The sequence below is a fragment of the Homalodisca vitripennis genome, chromosome 1 (genome assembly GCF_021130785.1).
Source record: "Homalodisca vitripennis isolate AUS2020 chromosome 1, UT_GWSS_2.1, whole genome shotgun sequence".
Taxonomy (NCBI): Eukaryota; Metazoa; Arthropoda; class Insecta; order Hemiptera; family Cicadellidae; genus Homalodisca; species Homalodisca vitripennis.
Genome location: NC_060207.1, coordinates 8,011,186 through 8,018,492, shown reverse-complemented (window position 1 = coordinate 8,018,492; position 7,307 = coordinate 8,011,186).

The window sequence follows — 7,307 nt, the reverse complement described above, 5'->3', positions numbered from 1 at the left end:
TATCAGTGGTGGTATTCTCTTTGAAGTATGTTGGGATAAATTGGACACATGTTACAATAAAGGACAACATTGATGGAAACTGTGTACAAAATAGTTCAAGGTTTATTCTTTTATGTAAGAATATGAATAGTTAATTTTACTCAAGAGTCCATTTATACCAAAGGGATTTGGCCTTTTATAATATCCTTTTCATTAGATATGGCCTTCAGGCCAATATTGGCCTTAAAGTTTTTTTTTTTTTATTAATTATAGTTTATTTAATTTTTAGGGATGCCTTGTACATTTTCAAAGATATGTGGTGATTTTCACCACAGGTTATTTTATGTTGGCGGGGTAACCCAGTGAACAGGGAGCAGCTGATGAGTTGTTGTATGAGACAGAGAGAGAGGGGGGGGAGTCGGGCAAAGGGCAGCAGAAAGATAAGGTCGGTGTCCGGGGTCATAGTCGTGCAGGGTCAGTTGTCGCAGTCACGTCAGGTGGAGACCAGAGCAGGGTGACCTGTTGGCTATCTGCATAGTTTTTCGAAGAGAATGAGTATATTATAGTTATATGTTGTTGGTTTATTGGTTTGTTGTAATTATTTTCTGGATACCAATAGGATAATGATGATGAGTGGTTAGGTTGTTAGGATGGGTCAGGAGAGGATGTTTGACGAGCTGCGCTGGGGGGGGGGTCATTTGCTAAAAATATGTAACGTATGCCAATGCTAGGGTTTAGGGGGAATAATTTTGGTAATTTTTTGATGTAGGGTTAAGTGTCTTTAATTAATGTAGTGTGTCAAAAAAGGCTGGCTGTTCTCTCACCAAGATCCGCCTCTGGGTACACGCTGGGACTGGTTTAGCAGCGTGTCTAAAACGGTAGAGTCAATGTCGACTAGCGTAAATTTGGGCCGGGGCATTACAGATAAAAGCAACATTTATTTTGGTAATTATTCTTAAGTTTCAGGGAATTTACCAACTCAAAATTTCTTATTGTATCTCACTTTTTATCAAAAATCATTACAACATTGATATTTTGACCTTGAATCAATATATTGTGACAGAGCGTATGAATTACTTTGTTTAGATGAATGAGTAAGTGGTGCAAGACGATCACCATCCAGCGGAGAGCTACTTGTCTCATCCAACATAGATATTTCCTGATTTGATATTTGTGATTCTTCAGATATTAGAGTCCGGTTGGTCTACTTTCATAACAGATTGATCTGTGTTAGACATATAGTTGCATAGTTTCTATTAGCTTGACCTCATCTACCAGCGGATCGTACTTGCCCTGTCTTACATTTCTCTTCAAGAAACACTTTTTCAGATTTAAGTACCCAGGTTGGTAAAGATTGGCTGTTTGAAAATTTTCAGGAATGAATAAACATTCGTTCATGCAGTGTCACATTTGTAGCAGTGGATAGTAAAGACCTAACAGAATGTAAGAAATCATTTAAGAGATACTCCATTCATTCATTCTTAAATTGCGACTTGTTAGCAACGGTTGTTGTAATAGCCTTTCAGATTTTAAGTCTGTCAATAATAACATAACATATTTTTACTTTTAACTTCTCTTTCCTTGTATAGACAACTTCATCCAAAACATAAAAAAGTGTATCCAAAACATAAAAAAGGATCAACGACTGAAATAAAAAATTACCGTCCTATTTCACTTGTTTCAACCTTTTCTAAAATAATTGAAAAAGTAGTTCTCAATAGACTTATGACCCACCTGGAGCAGTTTAACATAGTCACTAGTTGTCAACATGGATTTCTGAAAGGTAAATCAACCACATCAGCTATCATCAACCTAATTGAATACATCATTGACCAAATAGATAAAGAACAATACATCACTGCTCTGCTTCTTGACTACAGCAAAGCATTTGACTGTCTAGGACATGATCTCATATCAAAAAAACTTAAATCTCTAGGCATTACTGGTATAGCTAACAGTTGGTTTATGAGTTATCTCTCAGGGCGAACACAGGTAGTTGAAGTACAGAGCACTACACATGGCCTTAAAAACACCTTTCAATCAAACCCACAACCAGTCAAACGCGGAGTGCCACAAGGATCAGTTCTAGGCCCCAGTCATCTTTGTTTTATTTGTCAATGACTTCCCAGCATACATCCAAGACCACAACACCACCTGTGTTATGTATGCTGACGACACAACACTCCTAATCAGTGATGCTACAGCAGAAGGAGTGCATACAACTGCCTGCAACTCCCTGCGCAAAGCACTGACATACTGCAGAAAAAATGACTTGGCTGTAAATCCATCAAAAACAATACAGATTAATTTTAGTAAAAGAAAAGACTACATTCCAAAAATACCTGACGTAGAAATTGAAAACCACGTTTAAATTTCTAGGAGTCATCCTGGATGAAAGTCTAAACTGGACAGAGCATGTAGATGGCATGTGTAAAAAAAATCAGCACAGGTATATATGATGTGCGGCGCATAAAATGGACTGGAAATTTAGAAACAGCTAAAACAGCTTACTATTCACTAGTAGAAACGCACATGAGGTATGGGCTTGCTGTATGGGGTGGGTCCTCTGCTGGGAACCTCAACAGGGTGCTCATCCTACAGAAAAAAGCCATCAGAATCCTTGCTGACCTTGAACCTCAACAAAGCTGCAGGCAAGCCTTCCAAGCCCTTGGCATAAAGACTATCACTGCTCTGTACATTCAAGAAGTTATTCTACATGCTCATAGTCTGAGTCTTCAAAACAGGGAAAGACTTCCACTCGTACAATACTCGTCATGCAACTAACTATGTTCTGCCCCCACATCGCACAGCAATCTTTGAGGAAAAGCCATCCTACATCGGCCGGAAATTGTGGAATGCTCTACCAGATACAATGAAAGGATTGAAGAGGAATGCCCTACAAGGAAGAATGCATAACCTCCTAGTACATCAACCTTTTTATACACTGGATGAGTTCCTGAACGCCTGCAATGGAGAATGGAGACTACAAAAACCTTGACTTTGTTTCATCATAAGCTAACTTTTTGTAATATGTGACTCTATTACTATTCTTTAAGAATATGTCAATAAAGAAACTTGTCTATTGTCTATTGTCTATTCATCTGCTTTCCCTTCATCTGGATATTTCCTCTCAAGCAAACTTTTAAGCAAAGGTTATGTCATACATAATCTCTCTCACACCGTTCACATTCATCCATTGCCATCCTTTCATATACGTCAAACATATCACAGACAAGTCCATATATTCTACAAAAGAATTATAGAATTGGTTTACTCTCTCAATAGATGTATCAAAACTTTGAAGAGTTCCACTTTTGTTTTCAAACATTTTTAAGATATCTGTCCAAATCCTCAACATAAATGCAGTTTTCTATAGATGCCATTGACAATACCAGAAGCTTCTTACAAGAGGTTTTTCACATAGGTCATTCTGATAAGTATGCAGGACTGCGATTAGTTTCTCAGTTTTCATATTAAACTTCTCGCAACATCTTCACAGCATACCACCTTATACAGCTGAACCCTTTACAATTTTACTTTTATGTACCTAGCGTTGTATTAATTTCTCTCAATATTTTGAAGAACCAGTGAAGAAACTCTACTCCAATTAATGTTTCTTATTCTCTTTTCTCAATCTTTTTCAAGAGCTTTGCTGTTGGAGAAAACTATCCCGCAACCTGGCTCAGGCCCTACCATTATGGACTCTGCTCCCTTTTTTTTGGTGGGAAAAAAGGGATTGCTTTGGGGTTACTTTCTTTAATACGAGATTGTAGGTCGTTATTTGCGTTGTCATCGGATTGTCCTCCAAAATCATTGATATCGATGGAATGTGATTCTAAAACTTTCATCACCATTGACAACATTAAATTGGAAAGAAACTTTGATTTTAGAAAAAAGTGACTTCCACCCGTTTAACAAAAACTGATTCAATGAAGTAGCCTACTACTAATCGTAAAGTTTACCAGCAAAGATATTCCTCCAGCTGGCTGCCGCCAGTTCAAAGGATGAGGAACTTCACTTCCATATTAAAGGATGTGCCCCTAGTCCCATACCTAGTATGCCAAATGGGGAGTAGTGCCACTAACCTAAGGTCCTGTTTTGAATCAAACCAACACAGAACAGGTACCATATAGATGGTAAAATTGTTACTTTTCCTCAACTCTAATATACAATGAGAATAATAATTACTACAACTCTCGTTGGAAAACAACTTAAATTGCATCTTGCATAAATATCCATGTGAAATTCACAACCAGTTTATTACTGGAAATACATTAGGTGAATGAAACATGGATCAATGGCTGAGCAAAATGTGAAAAAAGAAGATATTTAAGATTTCAAATGGACCAAGTTATTCAAGTGTCAGAGATAAATTTTTGTTTAAAAAAATGTATTGTATGTAGGCCTAGAGTAAATGGCTACGATGACCATATTCACTACAATAACCTCTCGGACACGAAATCTTCACACATAAAGAGTAGCGCCTTCAATATTTTGGCCATCCTGACATACTCTACATCTTGCATACATAGCCAGTTTAAAAATGCCTGAATCACAATTGTAATCATTTTTCAGTATAGATAGAAGTTGAACTATACCAAATATTTTCCTATAAACAGTATAAAAGTGTGCAAAACATGCAAAACTATACAAAACTAGGATGGGAATGAAAAAATAAGCAGTACAATTTTTATAGGTATATATTCTTAAATATAATTTACATTGTTCATAAAGTGAATAATTTATAAAAAAAATAACCTTAAGATTACTATTTGTGTACTCAGTAATTCAGTCATTATTGGTTTAGAACCAGTTTTCCACTATTGTGATTTAAAATCTACCTAACTGTATACAAAAATAAATAAGTTTAAAATATCAATATTTTCAGAATTATATAAACATGCATCTCTTTCAGTCAAGAGGATCTTGTACATTGATTAAACCAGTTAAAAGCGTCAATACACTCTCCTAATATTTGTAGATTTTTTATACATTCACAAGATATAACATTATATGCCAAATAAGTTATTAATCTCCAAATATATAATCAAATCTGTACAACAAATTAATGTTTTATGCCAAATTTCTATACCAACAACAGTAAAACTATACATAAATGCTTTAAGCATTGTATTATCACATAAATATAGTAATTGACAGCTTGTGAATAACAAACTTATCTAGTCATGTTTCTTTAAAAATGCAATAGTTTAAATACATATATGTTTTAATAAATACTGGCTTGTACTAAGCAACTCAAGATTTTTTTCAGACTTGTCTTGTAATTTAAAATAATATGCAAATTAAATATATTCTCCTCGACAACAACTTGATTGACAGTTTGATAAAGTTATGAAAACAATATTCAACAATCATTTGGCAAAAGACACTTTGTACAAGCCATTGTTTAAAATAGGACATAATGTCGTAATTTAATTGACAAACTATATTGTTCAGTAATACCATTTAATTAAACAAGTATTTGCAATTTAAATAATTGGTTTGTACGTATTTCCCTAATACCTATATTTAGTTTATGTTGATATTATATTATTGAATTTGAATATAAATGAAAGCAGGTACTTTTTTGAATTATTATTTTCTTAATAATAATTTTTAAGCTAAAGAATAACTAAACAAAAGTGTTTGAATAAAAACAAAATAACATAATGAAACCCTACATATGTACTTCAACAATAAGTTATAAAAACTACTCTATCAACACACAACCTAAATATCTAATAGAAGTTACAAAACTAAGTATTACATCGACATATATAAAAATTCCAATTGTATCTAAGGTCCAGCCTGAGAGTTTAAACTTTCGTTTCTATGATCACAAAAATATATGTAATTAACCTTGCAATCTAAGATCCTGTGCAGAAATTATTTTTATTACCATATTACAAAAAATAAAATATCACAGACGTTTTATTTTTTTTCATTTATATTCCTCCAAAAACTAAGTTCTTTTTACAATATTTATTATAATTCACCTAACAACATAATTATTGTGTCCACTTAAAATTTCTAATATAATTTAATATCTAAAATAGTTGTAAAGATATTGATTGCTGAAATAATTAAAAAATAAAAATAATATTAAATAATTGCAGTTTATTTCAGTAAATCAAGTACTAGTAACCCTCGGATTATTATGTGAGTTTTTCAGTTCACACCAAATCGAAGAACCAGAAAATTTAAACATTAGTCATTATGTTGGCCACAAAACTAATATTATTATTAGCCCATTGTTTATACATGATTAATACTAAATAAGATGTCCTTTTGTTTGATTACAAATTTTAAAATACAGTTTTAGAGTAATTTAAATTTTGCCCCTGGTCTTGATTCAAATATTATATTCATAGAATTAAGTTATTATCTTTAATAATACAAGAATTAAAATTTAATCCATGGGCTGGCAGAAATGATGGGAGAGCCCATGAGAAAAATGGTGTGGGCACTGTGGTACAGCACATTTACAATACATTATCTGTAAATATTCTAGATAAGAGATCTGTCTTGTTTCAATCACAATACAAACTAAGACAAAAATATATTATTGCTTAATAAAGCAATAAAATGATCTATTAACATATGCATATTCTTCACAAAACAATTCTATTTAACACTGTTGTATAGTAATTTTTAAATATTCTTAATTGGTCTTTGAGTCTATTGTAGTTTTGAAATGTATTCGAGTCTTTCTTCAGAACAATTAAAAATATTAAGATTAAACTGTTTTAAATTCATGGATTAAATAGTACATTTATAATTTGATTATTTTCTGTCATGTTTTATTATATCAAATTAAAATTAAATTTGAACAATTTACGAGAAGTCACAACTAACTGAACCTGTTTGAAGTAAAAAATCTTTTATAAAATATTTTATTCCACCAAATGTTTAATGTGAATGCATTTTTTATTACGTATTGCATTAAAATTAATGTAATTTTGATTAATTTCAACAAATTAAAAATATCAAGTAATTATCACTAAAGATTTCATTTACTACCCAGTTTTTGTACGATTAACGAGAAAAAGTTCAATAAAACTTAAAAATAATTTAACAAGATCAATATAACCTTAAGTTTAACAGAAACTTCATCACACCACTACAGCTAATTTCTAACCAGTACCATTCACTCCAACATCACTCTACCTGTAAATCTTGTCCCCGATGTGATCCAAATGTACCTGAAAGTAAATGTACATTAATATATTATTTCTTGGAATAAATTAGGCGATAAAGCATCAACTTAACCTAAGGATTGTGCAGTTAAACACCAATAAAGCAGAATGTCATCACAGAAAATACTAGTA